Source organism: Pleurodeles waltl, unplaced genomic scaffold, assembly GCF_031143425.1.
Source record: "Pleurodeles waltl isolate 20211129_DDA unplaced genomic scaffold, aPleWal1.hap1.20221129 scaffold_37, whole genome shotgun sequence".
Classification (NCBI taxonomy): domain Eukaryota; kingdom Metazoa; phylum Chordata; class Amphibia; order Caudata; family Salamandridae; genus Pleurodeles; species Pleurodeles waltl.
The window spans coordinates 11712966-11734104 of NW_027150076.1; the positions used below are offsets into that span (position 1 = coordinate 11712966).

General features: G+C 43.5%; 1 pseudogene; it reads left to right on the plus strand.

Moving 5' to 3' along the window:
- LOC138276144 (zinc finger protein 850-like) overlaps positions 1 to 20573 on the plus strand; it is a 96976-nt pseudogene extending 76403 nt beyond the window's left edge.
- Positions 20574 to 21139: the final 566 nt, after the last annotated feature.

A 21139-nucleotide genomic window follows, 5' to 3' on the forward strand; every position in this document is an offset into this window, starting at 1 on the left:
CGATCGCAGCACAGCTGCGACCGGGGGGCCAGGAAACACTTTCAGGAAGGCCTCGTAAGAAAGGGGAGTGTCTCCCCTTTCTTACGAGGCCTTCCTGAAAGTGTTTCCTGGCCCCCGATCGCAGCTGTGCTGCGATCGGGGGCCAGGAAACACTTTCAGGAAGGCCTCGTAAGAAAGGGGAGACACTCCCCTTTCTTACGAGGCCTTCCCGAACGTGAGAAAGGCCGTTTTCCCCATCAAAGCAGGAAGCGGCCGCAAGGCTGCTTCCTGCCTTGATGGGGAAAACACCTTTGCAACGTCAGCGCGCCACGAGGCGCGCTGACGTCACAAAGGGGCGGGTGGGGGGGGCGGGGGGAGACACGGAAGCTTCCGTGTCTCCCGGGGGGGGTTTAAAAAAAAAAATAAATCCTCGGGTGCGACGCACCCGAGGATTTATTGATACCCTTCCTGGTGTCGGCCACTGGTCGTGACCCGCACCAGGGAGGGTGTGTGGGCGTCGGCCAGTGGCCGACGCCCGCACCTAACAGGTTAAACAAACATGAATCCCAACATTGACCAGACACAAAAAATAAAGATAGAAAGAATAAGGACCCCCCACCCTCTTCCCTAACACTAACTAAGCTAATTACCTATACTAACCTAATACTAATCCCCAAAACCCAACTATCAGTACAAAATAGAAAAGAGGAGAGAGGGGAGGGGTAAAAGTTCAACAGGGCAAATGTCCTAGAGGTTGGCCCTCCGTAGGGTCCGCCTGATGGAGCGAACCCTTTTTTTTATATACGCCACATCCTGGCTCAGCTTGTCCACCTTATTGAACACCTTGTCCAATTTACGGCTCAATGCCAGGAATGCGGCTGGGTCCACAGGAGGGGCTGATGCTGTTTGTGTGCCGGCCGAGGTGAAGCTTGTGCCAGCAGTTGAATGCCCACTGGACTGTCCTGGTTGTAGAACATGGCTGGGTCCAGGTCTTGAGGATGAGCCAGGGTCTACTGTTCCCGACGTTGCTGGGGTCACTTGGGGAGACCTGGTGGATGTGGTGTTGGTGGCTGTTGTGGGCAATGTAGGCCCACCCTGTGGTGAGGCCCACCATGCCCCGGAGGCCCGATCGGATTTATATTTTCGGGCCATCCTCCGGTACCCCGACTGCACCTGCAGGATGTGCCTGTATCGCATGGCACGCCTCTCAAATTGGTGTCTATCTGCGTCACTCATGTTTGCAGCTGTGAAGAGAAATGGCAAATATTTACCTTTGGAATTGCATTGGGTGGAATAGCACAATGGGTTATTTGTACATTACTTGTAATGTATTTGTTGCAGCAATTGTCACAACATAGTTCACTTAAAGGCTCAGAGGAAGTACATGTGAAGCATGCATACATAAGGGCATCTCACACCTAGCATATCCATGTCTCTACATGATGGATGACATCACCCTAAACTACTCATCTAAATAATGCCTAATGCATCTGACATTATGGCTGCACCTCTTCCGCATACTGACTTCACTACATATGTCCCTCTATGTGCTAACTATCACAACCCTCACTCAATGCCATTTGAAATTTGTTGTTTGCTAATATTGAACCCATGGGCCATAACCGAATGTGTACACTAGGGGCCAGATGTAGGAAGACGGAAAATTGCGACTCGCAATTTGCTATGCAGAACGGTGTCTCCGACACCGTCTGCGAGTCGCTATGGGGTCGCTAAGACCCACCTCATTAACATCAATGAGGTGGGTCCCAATTTGCGCCCCCTTAGCGACTATGGGCACTCACGGGGATGGAGGCCTGCTGGGAACAGCAGACCTCCATGTCCGTAACTGCTTTTAAATAAAGCAGGTTTATTTTTCCCAAGTGTAGCCCGTTTACCTTAAAGGAAAACGAGCTGCACTTAGAAAAAAAAAAAAAACTTTAATTTCGGATTTTTTCATGGCAGGTAGTGGTCCCTTGGAGCACTGCCTGCTCGGAAAAAAAGTTTTTGAGTCCACTCACAAAGGGGAAGGGTTCCTATGGGGACCCCTTCCAGTTTGCGAGTGGGTTACCATCCACTTCAAGTGGATGGTAACTGCGACTCCCTTTGCGACCACGTACTCGGTCGCAAATGGAATTGCATACCACTGCGAGTCGCAAATAGGAAGGGAACACCCCTTCCTATTTGCGAGTCGGAAATGCATTTTGCGAGCCGGCTCCGAATCACAAAATACATTTCTGCATAGCAAACAGACGTTTGCGACTCACAAAGGGCAATTTATGCCGTTTGCAACTTGAAAACTGTTTGCTACATCTGGCCCTAGGTTCTAAACAAAGTTGCAAAAGGTCACAAGTACGTGTAACATACTAGTTGCTACAGTCCTAGGTACCCTATTCCCAATCACATGGCAGTCTTTGAGGGTGGGGTGGGAAGAACAACCAACAATCCCATGTTCAATGCACACCCAGGAGTGTATAGAAAGGTCAACAAGTATGTGCCTTCCCACACAACACCAATGAAGGGCTAGCAACACGTTGGAGTCAGCCAAACATTGTCATATCCAAGGTCCACACATGTCAAAATGCTCTGACTGAGGCCAACATCACATACTATCAGTGAGGCATATTTTACAACACACACAGAGGAGCAAGAACACCCATGATCATGAGTCGACTGAACACCTAGGCCATTGCACTCTAGTCACACACACTTCTAGTTCAACTAGTGGAAGTACATGCCCCCGGAAGATCCAACCTACAGTGTACACAGTGCATCCTCAACTAGGAAGCTGCACATTTCATACAAGCCATTTGCCAAAGCTATCTGGGAGAATGTCAGTCTGATATGCAGACTCAGTTCAAGCCAAGTCCCAGAGCAACTCTTACATTAACCAGTGTATTCCACATGACTCATCCCATTCCCCATAGCGGCCCAACTGGAATGACCTACAGCCCCTAAATCTGAGAGATGGCTAAGTATTGGTCTACAGAAACAGAAGTGATATTTGAAATCCCACTAAAGCAACAACGACAATGAACGGCCAGTGCATCAAATCATGAATTCTGTTGAACACACAGTAGTCCATCATGCATCACTAGCAAACAATAAATATAGCACTCAGGCCACACTCACTGTAGGTATCGGGGTCCTCAAAATGTGCCACCTCTCCCACGGTGTACGGTGCTGGTCCACCTGTAAAGCATGAAAGGAAGAATATACTCAGACTCGGTGCTCTGACAAATAATTGCAGTTACTATGACACTGTGTGAATATGACATGGTAATGATACACTTTCCCACATGCTCATACTACATGGATGAATTTTTATTCAACATTAACAATGGATGAGTCTCCTGCTACAGTTACACACCCTACTACACACATGCAGTGGCCAGGACAGTCCGGTGTTGTCAAAGATACCCCTCCATTAGTATGCCCCAACAATAATGGCTTGCATACATCTCATCATGTGCATCCCAGAGAGACATCCAAAAGCTGGTTACTTGAGGACTGCATGACCCCTCACAATCAAACAGGCTAGGTGGACATTTTCAACACACAGCAACCAGACACACATGTGACATATGTGTGGACAACATAGCGGACTTCATGTGACGTCAAGGCACCACACATTTATAGCATCATCATGGGTTTACAATTTTCTGTCTAGCTATGGCGTCAACATATGTAGGTATGTTGTTTCTACATGACTTTCTCACTGGCCAATATGACCTGTAGGGTTCAAATAGAGGCATTAATGTGTCACTTGTCTGACACAAAGGCAACACTACATTACATACAGCTACAGGCATCCGGTATGTGTTGACAACATGAGCCATCTGACTGCTAGCATTGGTCTTCCTACACATTGTGCAACAAATACACATTAGGTTTCCCTAGCATTATACACAGTCAGCTACTTATCTAGCAGATTGGGTAACAATCATCACATGTCCCCACACAGATTTCATTTATTCACATGTAATTGATTTGTACTCATCAACATGGCCACCAATCCTGATTCCCAGGTGGTCCAGCAGGTCCTGCTCCCTGGATATGAGATCAGCCCAGCGGTGCTTCAGTTGATGCTCATTCCTCATGCTCCTGTACACCCGGACCACGTGATGGCGCACCTTCCCCAACCGGACTTTCCGTGCCTCCTTGTGATACCCCTGTATCACACGGCCCCCAGCCTCCAGCATGAGTGGGAGGAAATGGCAAACGAGCCAAATGAATCCCCCCAATTCCTCCTAACCCATCCTGGCAAGCCGAGGCCTACCTGACATATTTACTACTTTAAAGGAGAAAAATGAGATAGACAAGTAAAAGTGGGAAATGGGGAAAGGTAGAGTAGTAAAGGAAAAAGAAAACTTAAGAAAAATAGCCCAACTAACCCCAAAGTTAAACTACCCAGAACAGACTCCCACAGACAATACAAACAAAAACAGGATTGGACAAAAGTACACTAAACAGACTAAGACAATATTAGACAACAAGACTATGATCACAAAAAGACAAAATACAAGGTACACAGGACACAAAAGCAGTTAAACACAGGACTACACTTTTCACACAACCACACAGTCTAGATAAATCAGAGACTGCAAAGTGAAAGTGAAAGTTAACTCACAGTACAGATTTTGTAAACAGAATATCCTATTACATCACTTCCTGCATAAAATGGCCGCCGTTTTTATTTTCCCGTTATGCGTCATATTTTCACGCATACACATTGTGCGTCATATTTTTTGACGCATAACATTGCACATAATGCAGAGTCAAAATTTATTTCTTCATGTTTTATATTGTATTGGGTGTGTGGGAGTGTTGTTTGTATGTGTATCAGGTGTGTGTATTTCAAATTGTCCAATGTGGTTGTGTTTTGTAAGGGTGTGTGTATTTTGAGCGTGGCGGTGTGTACCGCCAATGGAATACCGCGGTTGAAAGACCGCTGCGTGGATTCGTGGGTCGGAATGGCATGGGCGTTTTTGTGTTGGCGTGACGGTGGAGGTTTGGTCACCGCCATTTTTTCGCTGACCTTTGGTGTGGCGGACTTTTGTGGATGTCGGGTTTTTGGAGGTTTTCAAGTAGCGGGTCAGAATGACCGTGGCGGTTTACCGCGACCGCGGCGGTGTTATGGCGGTCTTCTGACCGGCGGTAAGCGCCTTTTACCGCCGAGGTCAGAATGACCCCCTTAAACTCTTCACACATTCACTGCATCTGAATGGATTTCCCCAAGTGTGTATGTTGATGCCTTTTTTAGGAGTGCTGAGTGACTAAAGCTCTTCACACACACAGTGCAATTGAATGGTTTCTCCCCAGTGTGTGTTCGTTGATGCCTTTTTAAGTGTAATAAAGTACGTAAGCTCTTTCCACAGTCATTACACTTGAATGGCTTTTCTCCTGTGTGTATCTGCTGATGAACCCTTAATGTCGAAGATTCACTAAAACTTCTTCCACATTCGCTGCAATGGTATGGTTTTTCCCCTGTGTGTGTTCGCTGATGATTCCTTAATGTCGAAGAGTAACTAAAGCTACTTCCACATTCACTGCAATGGTACGGTTTTTCCCCTGTGTGGGTTCGCTGATGTCTTTGGAGAGCTGATAATCGAATAAAACTCTTCACACATTCAGTGCAATTGAATGGCCTTTCCCCTGTGTGTATTCGATGATGTCCCATTAATGTTGAAGATTCACTAAAACTACTTCCACATTTGCTGCAATGGTATGGTTTTTCACCTGTGTTTGATCGCTGATGCCTCCTTAATGTTGAAAATTCGCTAAAACTACTTCCACATTCGCTGCAATGGTATGGTTTTTCCCCTGTGTGCGTTCGCTGATGTACTTGTAGAATTGATAACAGGCTAAAGCTATTCACACATTCACTGCACTTGAATGGTTTATCCCGTGTGCGTTCGCTGATGGCTCTGTAAGTTCGATAATCGACTAAAGCTCTTCAGACATTCACTGCACTGGAATGGCTTTTCCCCTGTATGTATCCGCTGATGCTCTCTTAGGACTGTTAATCGACTAAAGCTCTTCAGACATTCACTGCACTGGACTGGCTTTTCCCCTGTATGTATTCGCTGATGCTCTCTTAGGAGTGTTAATCGACTAAAGCTCTTCAGACATTCACTTCATCTAAATGTTTTTTCCCCTGCGTGTGTTCGCTGATATCTTTGTAGGACTAGTAATCGACTAAAGCTCCTCACACATTCACTGCACTTGAATGGCTTTTCCCCTGTGTGTGTTCGCTGATGAGCCATGTGATTTGAAGAATCACTAAAACTTCTTTCACATTCATTGCAATGGTATGGTTTTCCTCCCATGCATGTTCGTTGATGACCTTTTAAGAGTGCTGAATGACTGACGATATTAACGCATTCATTGTATTTTCTTTCACATGTGTGTGTTCGCCGAGGGTGCTTTAGTTCTGACGACAAACAAAAGCTCTTGCTGCAGGCGTATGATTTGTCTTTCTTGGTTAGTGTCTCAGGATCTGGTATATATTTAACTACATTCCATGACTGTGTTTCCTGATGGGCCGACATGGCCACGCTCATAATATGTGCAAGGCTTCTTTTTGAGTGATTTTGTCTTTAGATTGGATAATGGTTTTGGACGCTTGCGGGTAAAGATTCACCCCCTTCTGGTCAGTGCAAATTGGGACCGTGCTCTGTATTTTAGACGGCAGAACTCTTCTTTCCCTTGCCCTTCAGTTGTCTGGCTTCACTCCATTGGAAGGTTTGTCAGTTTTGTTGCCTTCATTTTCTAGAGGTCATTTCTTCGTCTTGTGGCGTGGAGGTGCACAGCTCAGGCTCTTACATTCACTGAACTGCTCTTGTCTGCTTCTTCCAGGATCTGTTTATGTGCAGGTTTCTCAGTCGCCGACTGCACTGATGTTTTCCTGAATACTGGATCTCATCATTTCTGACCGTTTTTCCAGATTTACAATATTATCTTCATTATTCATAATCATTTTGCGCATTCAAAGCTTGTTTCCTGTTGGATGTAAAAAGATTGAAAATCGCTAAATGGAAACGTAAAGGAACATGAATACAAAATATTTATCTGGTTGTAAAAGTCATTATTTCATCATTGTTGAAACTCTCAAGGGGCATTTAATCATATACAAATATTTAGCTAAAAGTTCTGTTGAGAACATTGCATCTTCTTCACTTCAGAAGAAGCGGACGTTTACCAGTGTTCACAGAATAACTTGGCAAAGGAGGGGCGCTCAGGGAGCACCCACATGCTACAGGTACAGCTTTAGGAAGGTGCACATGGACAAGATTTAATCTAAACAAGAACAGTTTGCAGAAAGAGAGATGGATGGGGACAGGATGCTGCTACTTTAGGTTGAAGAAGTGTAGAAGAAAGGTAATTTTTCAAGAAGTACGTAATAAAGCAAACTCCTAGGAAGTATATAAGAAAGGAAACTCTTCAGGAAGTACATAATAAAGGGCTCTTCAGGAAGTATATAACAAAGCAAACTCTACAGAAAGTATATAACAAAGGAAACTCTTAAGGAAGTATATAACCAAGTTAATTCTTCAGGAAGTATATGATAAAGGTAATTCTTCTGGAAGTATATAACAAAGGAACCTCTTCAGGAAGTATATAACAAAGGAAACTCTCCAGGAAGCATATTACAAAGGAACCTCTCCAGGAAGCATATTACAAAGGAAACTCTCCAGGAAGTGTATAATATAAGTAACTCCATTCACACTCCTTTTCTGTTCACATTGGATCAGCTAAAGTGCGAACTCCTTTCTTGACTTTGTTATATGTAAAGCTATCTTTGCCACTTTCTACAGCCCCCCTGGAAGTTGTGCGTTGAGGTGGATTTTCTATCGCCATAATATTGGTCCATCTCCCTGAAACTAGTGCAGCTTCCACGGCCTCGCTCTGGCCTGGACACTTCACACAGAGAGATTCTTTAGTTCTTCCTAAAGCAGATACATTTTGGATTTTATTTTGCTTTAAGCTGCAGCTCCTTCCAGAAGGATGGGTTCACTGGAATACGTACCTTTACATCATGCACATAGACAAGGGGCACAAACAACAGCATTATCAGCCATTTAGCTCTTAATAGATTGAAGCCATCACAATCAGTAATTGACCTGACATGTCCTGTAGCCAACAGATGTGTTCATATTAAACAACTGTTGCTTTTTCTTCCTTTTAAGGGTATTTGACTATGGGCCTGTCTTAGATATTGGCAGATGGGTTACTCCATCACAATGGTGATGGGTATCCTGTCTGCCGAAATCTAAATCCCGTAGGAAATAATGGGATTTCGATTTCAGCGGACTGGATATCCGTCGCCATTGTGACGGATTAACCCCTCCTCTAAAACCTAAATTTGGCCCTTAGTACTGTCCGTTTAGTGCAGAGGAAGCTTCTCTGTGGCCAGAAAAGCCTTTGGCAGAGCGGGAGGAAGTGTCCGTTGTTAACAGGTGGATGCAGCATTTCTGCCTTTGGGCATTTCTTATATCCATGTTCACCTGATTTCCTTTCCATCACCTGCCCCTCACACCCCTAAGTCTGCACATTCACTCTGCAGGCTCACTGTTAGTCAAAACGCGGGGATCAACTCAATGCTTGCACAGAGAAGACATCAGGTAACAGTCTGATAGTCAACGGCCACGGCTGGAAGTACAGGTATCACAAGCTTCATTTTTAGAAGCTCGCCTGGCTGTACCGACAGAGGAGGTGCACAGGTAGGTGCTTGTGAGGAACCAACAGAAGAAGTGCACAGGTACTGAGACATGACAGTGCACCCAGTTCAGACTGCTGCAGTGAGGAATTCCAGTGGGTTCTGGAATGGCAGTCTTTTTGTTACTACATTTAACTTGGCTGCTGTATAGACAAACCAAGGAAAGTAATACATAATACTCACCTCTGTGTCTTTAATATAATTGATAGCTATTGGGGGGGGGCGTGGTCAGCATACGCGCAATATAGCGGCTTTCCTGTGAGCTGCTCCGAGCCTGCTGCACAACATGACTGCAAACTTGGCCCCAAACATCTCTATGAACCCCAAAAACATTTTAAGGCATTCCGCGACTGCCCTACATTGAATGATCGCCATGAAGACTCACCACAATGCTGATATGTTGGCCTAATGTGCCTGCAGCGTGCCTCCTTGGAGCTCAAGATGGGGGCGCATGCACCGAAACTGCTCTGATCACTTGGCCCGACCCGCTCGGTGCGCCCGACCTACCCGGAGCCCAGCGCGCATTCTCCGGTCCCGGTGCCCAATGCGTTCATTCTGAGCCATAAGAAAAAGACAGAAGCACAGTATATGTTTGGGACCTTAGCTACCGTGTATCCCTCGGACACGGAGACCGCGCACGCAAACAGCAGATTAGGGAGGGCTTAGCACAACCGCATCACTCAACCCACCGAACCTCCCCAGAATTGAGCTGAAATGGGAGTCCCTGGACCCCACTGATGAGAAATTGCGCTCGCAAGCCTTGGATAGAAACGAGACGGGAGGGCTTCAAGCACACAGCCTGCCCCACACTCCTGACCTGCCCAGAGCATCTGGATACATGAGGAAGGTGCTCCCAACCTCCCCCCAGCAAGTCAAGGATCGGACTGTAAGTTTAAAAAACATCGAACATGTAATGAACGACCTGCAGGATTTGTGTATCTAAGACCTATTTACAATGAACGCCTAGAACATATAAAAAGGACAGAGCGTGGCCCAGTTCCGTTGATTTGGCCTCGAGGTGTATGCTCACATAACGAAGGTCTGACATCCTCTACTGTGTCTACTCACTGCATAACGCATCTAACTATCCCGCCCTGGCAGCGCTGAGCCACCATCGCTACTTATGGTTATTTATGATCCAAGCGCCCAGTAAAGACTTGGAGGCAGATGTAACGGAAGTGGCGCTGAATCCCCGGAATCGGCTATACTGGAAATCCTCTCTATTGTAAATCAATTTACTCAATACTCTGGATACTCCCTGAACAAAGACAAAACAGAGACCCTTCCTCTTAATATCCACTCTCATCCGTCGGTAATTGGCCCTTACATTTCCAATAGAAATCCTCCCTTGGTATTTGGTTTTCCAATAATCTCGAAGAATCAGTCACATCCAATTAATATAAAACCCAAGCCAAAATTAAAGAACTACTAGCAATATGGTCCCCGAAACACATATCTTGGTGGGGCAGGCTGGAGACCATTAAAAGGATGGTCTCTCCATTAATCAACTTCCTCTGTAGTGTGATCCCAATTCGAATAGCCACAGACTTTTTCCAAAGCGTCGACAAAGCGATCGTTTCCTTTCTCTGGGAAAACAAAAAACCTAGAATTAGTTTGAAAAAGCTAAGGGCATCAAGGGATTTAGGTGGATGCTATTTCCCTAACTGGTACACGTAACAGACAGCCTTTCTAGTCACCCAAGGTGCACGCTGGTTTGACACCAATACTGAATGTACACCTATCTGGCTACCTGATGAAGCCACAATCTGCCACCCTTTTCCACCCCCGTCCTCAACGATGTCTCACATCCCAAGCAAGTTTTCCCAGAAAATCATTAAAGATACTGTCTCTGCCATCCTGTCGTTGCATTCGATCCTCGACACTAAGGGGCATATTTATACTCCGTTTGCGCCAAATATGCGTCGTTTTTTTCGACGCAAATTCGGCGCAAAACTAACGCCATATTTATACTTTGGCGGTAGACGCGTCTAGCGCCAAAGTATGATTAAAGAGCGTCATTTTTTTGCGTGAACGCCTTCCTTGCGTTAATGAGATGCAAGGTAGGCGTTCCCGTCCAAAAAAATGACTGCGACGCAAATGCGTCGTATTTATACTCCCGGGCAAAAATCACGCCCGGGAGTGGTCGGGTCAAAAAACCCCGCATTTGCGCCTCTTTTTAACGCCTGGGTCAGGGCAGGCGTTAAGGGACCTGTGGGCTCAAAATGAGCCCACAGCTGCCCTCCCATGCCCCCAGGGACCCCCCCTGCCACCCTTGCCCACCCCAGGAGGACACCCAAGGCTGGAGGGACCCACCCCAGGGACATTCAGGTAAGTTCAGGTAAGTATAATTTTTTTTTTTTTTATATATTTTTTTGGCATAGGGGGGCCTGATTTGTGCCCCCCTACATGCCACAATGCCCAATGACCATGCCCAGGGGACATAAGTCCCCTGGGCATGGCCATTGGGCAAGGGGGCATGACTCCTGTCTTTACTAAGACAGGAGTCATGTAAATGGCGTCTGGGCGTCGTTAAAAATGGCGCAAATCGGGTGGAGGCGATTTTTTGCGTCAACCTGACTTGCACCATTTTTAAGACGCCCTAGCGCCATTTTTCCCAACGCCGGCGCTGCCTGGTGTACATGGTTTTTTTCCACGCACACCAGGCAGCGCCGGTCTGCTTGCGCCGGCTAACGGCATTCAATAAATACGGCGCCCGCATGGCGCTTCAGAATGGCGTTAGCCGGCGCAAAAATGTTTGACGCTAAACTGCGTTAGCGCAGTTTAGCGTCAAAAAGTATAAATACGGGCCTAAGTTTTACAAATCTTTTTGCACCTACATCTGGTACACTAAGAAAATATCCATACTCCAAAATCATTAACGTTAGTCCCTTCTTGGGCTTCTAAAGGCATTACGACAATAGATTACCTTTATCATGACACCTGACACCTCCACTCACTGCACTGCCTCTCACTCACTCCCTGCCCTGCCACTCACTCCCTGCACTGCCACTCACTCCCTGCCCTGCCACTCACTCCTTGCACCTCCACTCACTGCACTGCCTCTCACTCCCTGCCCTGCCACTCACTCCCTGCACTGCCACTCACTCCCTTCCTGCACGTCCACTCACTCACTGTTTGCACTGCCTCTCGCTCCCTTCCTGCACTGCCTCTCTCTCCCTTCCTGCACTGTCTCTCACTCCCTTCCTGCACTGCTCCTCACTCCCTGCGCTGCCACTCATTCCCTGCACTGCCACTGACTCACTGTTTGCACTGCCTCTGACTCACTCCCTTACTGCACTGCCACTCACTCCCTGCCTCTTAACCTGCCCCCCATGATCTCCATGGATGCATGGACCATTTTGTTTATCCCACTATGTTACTCCTGTATGTATACAATGTGTCCTACAGAGGCAGGATGTTATCAGTCCATGACCCTCTCGAATTACACATACAGGAGGGAAGAATCCACACTCAATTATACCTATAAGCTATATCCCTCCTGACTGACTCAACATTTACAGAAACATTTAAGAGACACAATCACTCATTTCTTTAATAAAAATGGGAATACTGCCTGCACTCCCCTCCTGGAGAAGGAGGTGTTTGGAGTTCTGGTTAGAATCATATGTATAAAAACTAAGATAGCTGTTTGTTAAACTATTGACTTTGAATTCAAATGAGAGGAAGACTCCTTGCAAGAATTAGAGAGAGAAATGGTGATAACTGCAGGACAAAGGTGGCAACTAAAGGGCACTACAAATAAACATGCTGAATTACTAGGATGATTACAACGCATAGACATGACATCCTGCTTGACTAGAACGCATTCTACTTGTGATAGGGCACGGAAATTGCTTGTCTGGTTAATAAAACCAAAGAGTGTACCCCCTCTCCCAATCTGTCTGAAATAGGTCTTGCAAATTAGTGCATACACAAGGTATGATGAATGAAGAATTCAAAGAATACTACGCAGCATTATACACCAATCCAACTGGTTCTAATAATGTGGCTATGGATGAATTCCAAAACGATGTAGACTTCTCTACAGCAGAATCTCACATCCTCTTGTCTCTACAGGCAGGCTTCCGCCTTAAGGTGAGCATGATGGACCAGATTCTTTGTTTAAGTCTCATCTTGTGCTGAAAGTACCTGGGATTATCCAACATCACCTACCTGTATGTGGGATTTGTGAATTTAAGAGCGGCTTTCGATTTGGTCACCTGGTATTCCCCATGGTCTACCCTTGCCTCAATGGGAATACTAAGTATTTTTATGAAACTTCACAAAGGAGACTTTTCCCAAGTAAGGTGGGGGCAAACTTCTGACCCTCATACCTGTTGAGTGTGGGGTGCGTCAAAGCTGTGATCCTGCCTCACCCCTAATTCTCTCTCTACATACACAATTTTACTAAATCTCTAAGCAACTGCACGCACGATGCATCAAAGATAGGAGGCAACTCTGTGCCCTCCCTTTTACTCGCAGATGATACCCTGATTGTCTCCTGCACCCCAAATTGGCTACAGAATCCGCTTACCAACTTTGTTGACTTCCATGTAGCTCGAGGCCTTGAACTGAATACATCAAAAACCAAGGTCATGGTGCTATCCTGCACGGGTCCTTTAGAGGAGGTTTTCGATGAAAGGCTGGACTTTACATTCTGTCAACAATTTAGATTACCTGGTAGACTAGACAACTCATGTTTTTGGAGATCACAACTATAGATAAGCGAAATGATCCTCCAACAAAGAGCATTTGCCATCTTTAAAAGATATAAAGGTATAACTCCTGAATCTGTCTCCCTCGCCATTAAGGTGTACTGTGCAATGACACAAAGTGCAGCTTTGTAGGGTCTGAAATTTGGGGAGCAGGGAATATTTATGGGTTGTCTCACAGGGAAAACTGATTTGTTATATCCCTATTTAGTCTGCCATAGAATACTCCTCAGGTTCCCTTGTTCTTTGATAGGATACCTGGCCTCCCTTAGACCTCTCCTCCATTGCGTTACATTGTGGTCCACTCCTGAGTTGTTACATTTCAGATGTGACCTAACTGAAATTATGAACACTGGGAAAATGCACCCAATTCCTTGGGTCCAATACAACGCTTTTGGGTAATATAGGGATGGCTAGTTGTTGGAGTGATCCCACATCCATTACCCAGGCACTAATGCTTTGGTAGAAAAGGCTTCAAGATCCAGTCCTATCACAGTGATTCTAAAATTGGAGGACTTACGGAGGAGTTTCTGGCTAATAAATACATCCCTTCCCTAGAGCTCTACCTGGTGGTAATTGCACCCAGCCAAGCCGAAGCACTGTATAGTAAATTTTGGTTCTTCATTTTGTTAGCTAATACATTTACCAAAAACTGGAAGTCCGACAATAGAAATTCTGCTCATTGTTCACTTTGAACAGATTTGACAGGATGTTGAACACATTCCAGTCATATTATAGACAAGATGGGCATGGATAGGGCCTCTATGCCAAGTGCTAGGTGTAAGACAATATAGAATAGCTCTTCTGATTTTTAAGATGGATACCAGCCCCCTAGTAGTCTTTGCATTTAGTCGCTGCTTATATGCGGTTTGGAAGAAGCAGGGATTACTGCTATGATCACTGAACAATGGAGTGTTTTTTGCTATTTGAGTACGATACGACACTAAGCCGATTTGAATTATGGAAGCTCAGTATTTGAGCCCATTAGTCCAGTCCATTGCTGTTTGTAATCATGCACTTCATCTTTAGAATACGTGAAGCAATTTTTTCTCAGTGACTTTTTGCACTGAATGAGATTTTTTTAAAATCTTCTATAACTGTTTTCTTGACATTTTGTGTAAAACCAGGAGACCAAGCACCTAAATGTGAAATTTTAATGCTTTTTTGTTCTGGAATCATGCATTTTACTGTTTTATGCTCTTCATTGTATTGTATTGTATTATATGTGTCTGTAGTACAGATGTATATATTTGCTTGCACTGTGTTGTATGTGTCCATAGAACAGACCTATATATTTGCTTGTACGTTTCATGGGGTGAGACCTGGAAATAAACTTGTTGAATTTAGTCAGCAAGTCTCTGCTGCGCACCGTGTTTGCACAACCACTCGTGGCGAGCTCACTCCCTTCATACACCCACAACCCATTGGGAGGCCAAGCTTGTGGCAAAAGCTTACACCCACATTAACGAAAAAGAGGCTATGGAAAATTAGGTCTAGATGTACCTTGCTGAATACCTTTGATATGTTAGGCATATACTAAACTGTCACATTCATTGAATGATGTCATCAGTGATGTCATCAATGATGCCACTTGAGCTTTAATCAGTGATGTCATCAGTGGTGTGATTAAACATGACATGAGTGAAGTAATATGTGATGTGCATGGAAGGGGCTCAACTTATAGTTGGCTCAGTCAAATATTACTGGTGAATGTCAGTGTGTTTTTGGATTTAAAACACATTGTTACGACTGACATTACCTAATTAGAACAACATCACTTTAACCTTTGTTATTGCAGTTAATTTATAGGGTTGTTTTTAACGTAAAGTTAACTATTATTGCCTTACCTACTTATGATGTCACTTTAACCTTATATATAGAAAGAGAGAGAGAGAGTGTGTTTAAAATGTGTTTAAGAGAAATAGAACATACAACTCTACTGTAAATAACAAATATGTGACTCCACTTCGGTATATCTCTATATATACAGTATTTTTCATATTTCCAGTATGCAGTATGTAGCTTGTACCGTAGACAGCGGCCACCAGGCGCAGAAGAGCTCAGGACAAAGCACACCTGCTGTTGTGGGAGCAGCCGATCCCTGGTGATAAACTGGTCCCTCTCTGCTTTCTCGTTACAGGAACTGGGAGAACCCTGTGATGTTAGCTATAGAGTCTCTGGTGATAAAAGATACCATGAGTAGTTGAGTAGTAACCCTTACTGTAATGCACTATATTAGTCAATGCATCTTCCATTTAAACACTAGTCAACGTTTCCCGAATACAGCAGATTTTAACAATATTGTGGTTTTAGATTGTATAATGTGTAGCTGCTCTTTTGATGGTATGTGACCTGATAAAGTGGAACATATTGGGTTCTATAATTTGTTTTTTGTAAGTTGCTGTGTTTAAAATGCTCTATTTGTACAAAGATTTACGTTTCTATGAGCCAATTTTAGAGACCTGTGGTTAACTTTTAAACTAATTTGTGTAGTTTTTCTTTCCAGTCACGTTTTGTTTTTATCAGTATTTATAACTTATTTTGGATTTGTAGCAGCCTCAGGTCTATTTTCACATTGGCCATCTGTGGTCACCAGTATGTGTAAACATTGTTATCTCTCCTCACCAGCTGGATACCAACAACACCTACAATGTTCTTCTGTTTTACAAATGTGTCAACAAATGGTGATAATTAAGCTCATGCAAATTCATTCCTGATAGTATAACATTCCTCTTGTGTGCTTCCAGAAGATTAGTGCCTGCGTGCCTCAATCCTTCTTGTCTTTCATAAAAGAATAGTTCCACTCAATCCAGCAGTAGCCGCAAGGTCTGTTTGCCACTTCATGCTTATTGTTCACTTTACAAATGTTCAACAAGCTCTTGTCATGAGGCAAAACCTTACTTAATGTTTATTTTAAGTGTTCAACAAGCTTTCTGGCTGAATCTTGTTTATTGTTTGTTCTAACATTTTTCAACAAGTCCTCTGGTTAAAGGGTAAGAGGAGTATTTCACACCACTGATATCAGACAAAAGTGGCATGACTTCAGCACCAACTTTATTCAAAGTTTGCTTGTACTGGTGGCCTTCACAGGCAGCTCATGGACTGTATGTTTAACCACAACTTTATCCAGGCAGAACAATATGGAGTTCTTGGCTGTCTGGTTTGGATTGGAAGGTTAACTGTATCTTTAGTGCCAGGGTGTGAGAAACCAAATCCTGCGACTCCAGGAAGCCATAAGGAATGTATCAAGGTGCTACAGCAAACAAAAAAAATGAACTCAGGACGTGATGGAAGCTTTTGTCTCATGTTCAGACTTTGCTTTTTGAAAGAAAATCCTTTTCCTGCTAGCATTCCTGCCAAATTTCCTTTAGATTGTGGTGGACATCAACTGGTCGCAGTAAAACAGCTAAACTATAAAAAAAATACAAATACAAATTGTACTTGAATTGGCTGCCTTCTGATAATGTGCTACCATTTAACATTAAAGTGGTTCTTTTATTGTACCGGTTTACACTTAGTAACATCTCTATTTTTAATCCTACAGGTGAATGCAACCTTGGCAAAAAAGCAGACCAGTTATTTAAAAATATGAATGGAAATAAACACTTTTTTGTAGAAGATGCCCAGAGCTCCAAAAATTAACTTCTGCCTAGACCTCAGGATTGGTGAGGAACTAACATTAAAGGAAACTACCGAAACCGCAAATGATTTGTCGCATTCCACAAATTTTATTATACATAATCAGACATCTAAAATACAGAAGACATAAATGGTAGTGTGAGAATTCGAGCTAGAACAGCCTTTAAAGTGTAAAAAATATACATATGCATATTGGAGCCCAAAATACATACTAATTGAAAGAATATTTCATGTTACTCTATACAACTTATGATTTACACAGCAATGCAAATTGCAGAAAAGCAGCACCGAAAACAGAAGAAAATCTGGCATTAGAGAATTACCAAACCTCTATTATAAATTCAGTCTTGTGGCAAATGAGGAATGCGATAGAGAAGTAATGCTGAGAAAAAACTATAGCAGTGCCTAAACTGTGAAATCTTTGTCAGAAAGACTATCTACTTCAACATGAGAGAACAGATTTTACTCATATGTCTTATCTGAATCAGGATCATAGAACACGCATGATACAAAAGAAAGTAATAGTTAAAGATCTTTCTTTAATCTTAGGAAAGCAAAAACATTGGAACATCATATCCAGTGACTAACTATTCTTACCACCATCTCCATCCCTGGAGATAATCCTGGTTATTTGTAACTGGTCAGAACCTTCAGATTCAGTGACATCCCTGGTGTGGGCAGTGTGTAAATGAAAAAATTAACCTGTGTTCTGCTACTAATGGTACATAATAATATCTTAACAGGGACTACTTCCTGACAATCCAGGCATGTAAAATTGTATCTAACTTGTAATCACTCACCCCGGCAAAGAACGTATCAGTGCTGCATAAACCCCTTGTAAGTAAAAGCTTCGCCACAAAACCAAATATCATAGGTGCAAGGGAATGGTCAGAGAAGGTTTACGGGATTACTTAGAAAGGCATCCTACAGATGTGACACCTAATGAACTCCAAACAAAAGTGATCATGGTTCAATACAAGTGTTTTGAGGGTAGTGATGAACATTATGTAAACATGTCCTGACTGTGGAATTCAGTTCGGTTATACCATGGGAAGTATCCAGGATAAACCCCAATTAAATCCAGAATGAAATTTCATAAGTGCACTCAGTGTGAAGAAAAGGTTACTTATCAGTCATATCTCACTCAACATCAGAAAACACACACTGGGAAACCACCTTATAAGAGCTTAGAGTGCCAGAAATGCTTGAATCTGAAAGTCAATTCCATTCAACATGAAATAACACATACTGGACCAAAGCTGTATCAGTGCTCTGAAGGTCAGAAAAGTGTCAGTTATAAGTGTAATCTTACTCAGCATGAAAGAACACACACTGGGGCAAAACCGTATCAGTGCCCTGAATGTCAGAAAAGCTTCAGTCATGAATCCAATTTTTCTCTACACAAGCGAACCCACACTCAGCAAAAACCTTATCAATGTTATGTATGCCAGAAAAGCTTCAGTTGCAAAACTACTCTCATTAAACATCACAGGGCCCATACTGGGAAAAAACCTTATAAGTGTTCTGAATGCCAAAAAAGCTTCAGTCAGAAAAGCAATCTCATTCAACATGAGAGAACATACCCTGGGCAGGAACCTTATCAGTGCTCCGAATGCCAGAAAACATTCTGTCAAAAATCCAGTTTCGCTTTGCATGAGAGAACCCACACTGGGGAAAAACCTTATCAGTGCACTGAATGTCAGAAAATCTTCAGTCAGAAGGTTGGTCTCATTCAGCATGAAAGAACCCACACAGGTGAAAAACCTCATCAGTGCTCTGAATGCCATAAAAGCTTCACTCATAAAACCAAGCTCACTCATCATGAAAGAACACACACTGGACATAAACCTTATCAGTGCTCGGCATGCCAGAAAAGCTTCAGTCAGAAAGGCAATCTCAAATTACACGAGAGAAGCCACACTGGGCAAAAACCTTATCAGTGCTCTGAATGCCAGAAAAAATTCTGCCATAAATTCAATCTTAATTTACATACAAGAACCCACACTGGAGAGAAACCTTATCAGTGCTCTGAATGCCAGAAAACATTCTGCGATAAATTCAATCTCAGTTTACATACAAGAACCCACACTGGAGAGAAACCTTATCAGTGCTCTGAATGCCAAAAACACTTCCGGCTTAAAAACACTTTTATTCAACATCACAAAATGCACACTGGGCAAAAAACTTATTCATGCTCGAAATGTAAGAAAAGCTTCAGATGCAACAGTCATCTTACTCAACATGAGCGAACCCACACCGAAGAAAAACCTTATTCATGTCCCGAATGCCAGAAAAGGTTCACTTACAAAAGTTATCTCACTGCACATGAGAGAGCCCACTCAGGACAAAAGCCATATTACTGCTCTGAGTGCCGGAAAAGCTTCCGTTGCAAAAGTCATCTCACTGTGCATGAGAGAACACACACTGGGGAAAAACCTTATAATTGTTCTGAGAGCCAGAAAAGCTTCCGTTGCAAAAGTAATCTCACTGCACGTGAGAGAACCCACACTGGGGAAAAACCTTATGAGAGCTCGGAATGTCAGAAAATCTTCAGACAGAAAGTTTTTCTCAAACTTCATGAGAGAACCCACACTGGGGAAACCCCTTATCAGTGCTCTGAATGCCAAAAAACATTCCGCCATAAATCCAATCTCACTTTACATGAGAGAACCCACACTGGGGATAAACCTTATCAGTGCTCTGAATGTCAGAAAATCTTCAGACAGAAAATTGGTCTTGTTCAACATAAGCAAATCCACACTGGGGAAAAACCTTATCAGTGCTCTGAATGCCCTAAAACATTCAGTAATAAGTGCAATCTCAATTCACATGAAAGAACCCACACTGGGGAGAAACCTTATCAGTGCTCTGAATGCCAGAAGAGCTTCAATCAGAAAGGCAATCTCAAAAGACACGAGAAAGCTCACACTGGGCAAAAACCTTATCAGTGCTCTGAATGCCAGAAAACATTCAGTATTAAATACAATCTCAATTCACATGAAAGAACTCACACTGGGGAAAACCCTTATCAGTGCCCTGAATGCTAGAAGAGCTTCAATCAGAAAGGCAATCTCAAAAGACACGAGAGAGCCCACACTGGGCAAACACCTTATCAGTGCTCTGAATGTCACAAGTCCTTCAGGTACAAAAATAGTCTTATTAAACATCACAAAATACACACTTGACAAAAACCTTATTCATGCTCCGAATGTCCGAAAAGCTCCAGATGCAGCAGTAATCTTACTCAACAGAAGTGAACCCACAATGGAGAAAAAGTTTACCCATGTCCTGAATGCCAGATAAGTTTTAGTTACAAAAGGCATCTCACTGCACATGAGAGAACCCACACTGGAGCTAAAGCCTTTATCCGTGCTTGGAATATCAGAAATGTTTCATTCATAAATCCAGTATCACTGTACATGAGAGAACTCATGCAAGGGAAACATCACCTTTTTTCTGAATGGCAGATAAACATCAGCTTTAAAATGAATCTGACTCAACATGAGAGAGTTAAAGTTATGCTCTAGATATGCCAAATAGATGTTTCAAAATACATCAATATACATTGAGGGTTGTAAAAATTCTTGTTTGGATTTCCCTGTATGCAGGGGTTAAATCTGCAATATTGTCAACCCCTGCCGGAGCCTCCTTCTGGGATCTTCACAGCTTGAAAGAAAGAATGAGACTATTATCAAATATGATGTTGGCTAGTATAATGCATGTTCCCATATACCCTTAGTACTACACAAGTGCCAGCATCAGTTTTAACCTCATGCAAGAAAGAAGACAAGCAGCTTTCACTGCCTCCCCACCACTCATCACTCAGTGCCCTTTCCTCCCTGCACTCCCAGTTGCTCGCTTAGTGTGCTTAGTGGTCATGTTTTACCCTGTGTTTCACTGTGGCTGCAAGACTCAGGCCCTGATTTATACTTTTTGATGCAAACCTGCGTAAGCACAGGTTTGCGTAAAAAAGTATAGCGCCGGCTAGCACCATTCCAGAGTGCCAGCTGGGCACCAAGCCGTTGTGATAACATCTGCGGACTACAGATATGAAAATGAAACGTTTGTAGTGTTCTGCTTCATAGATTGTAGA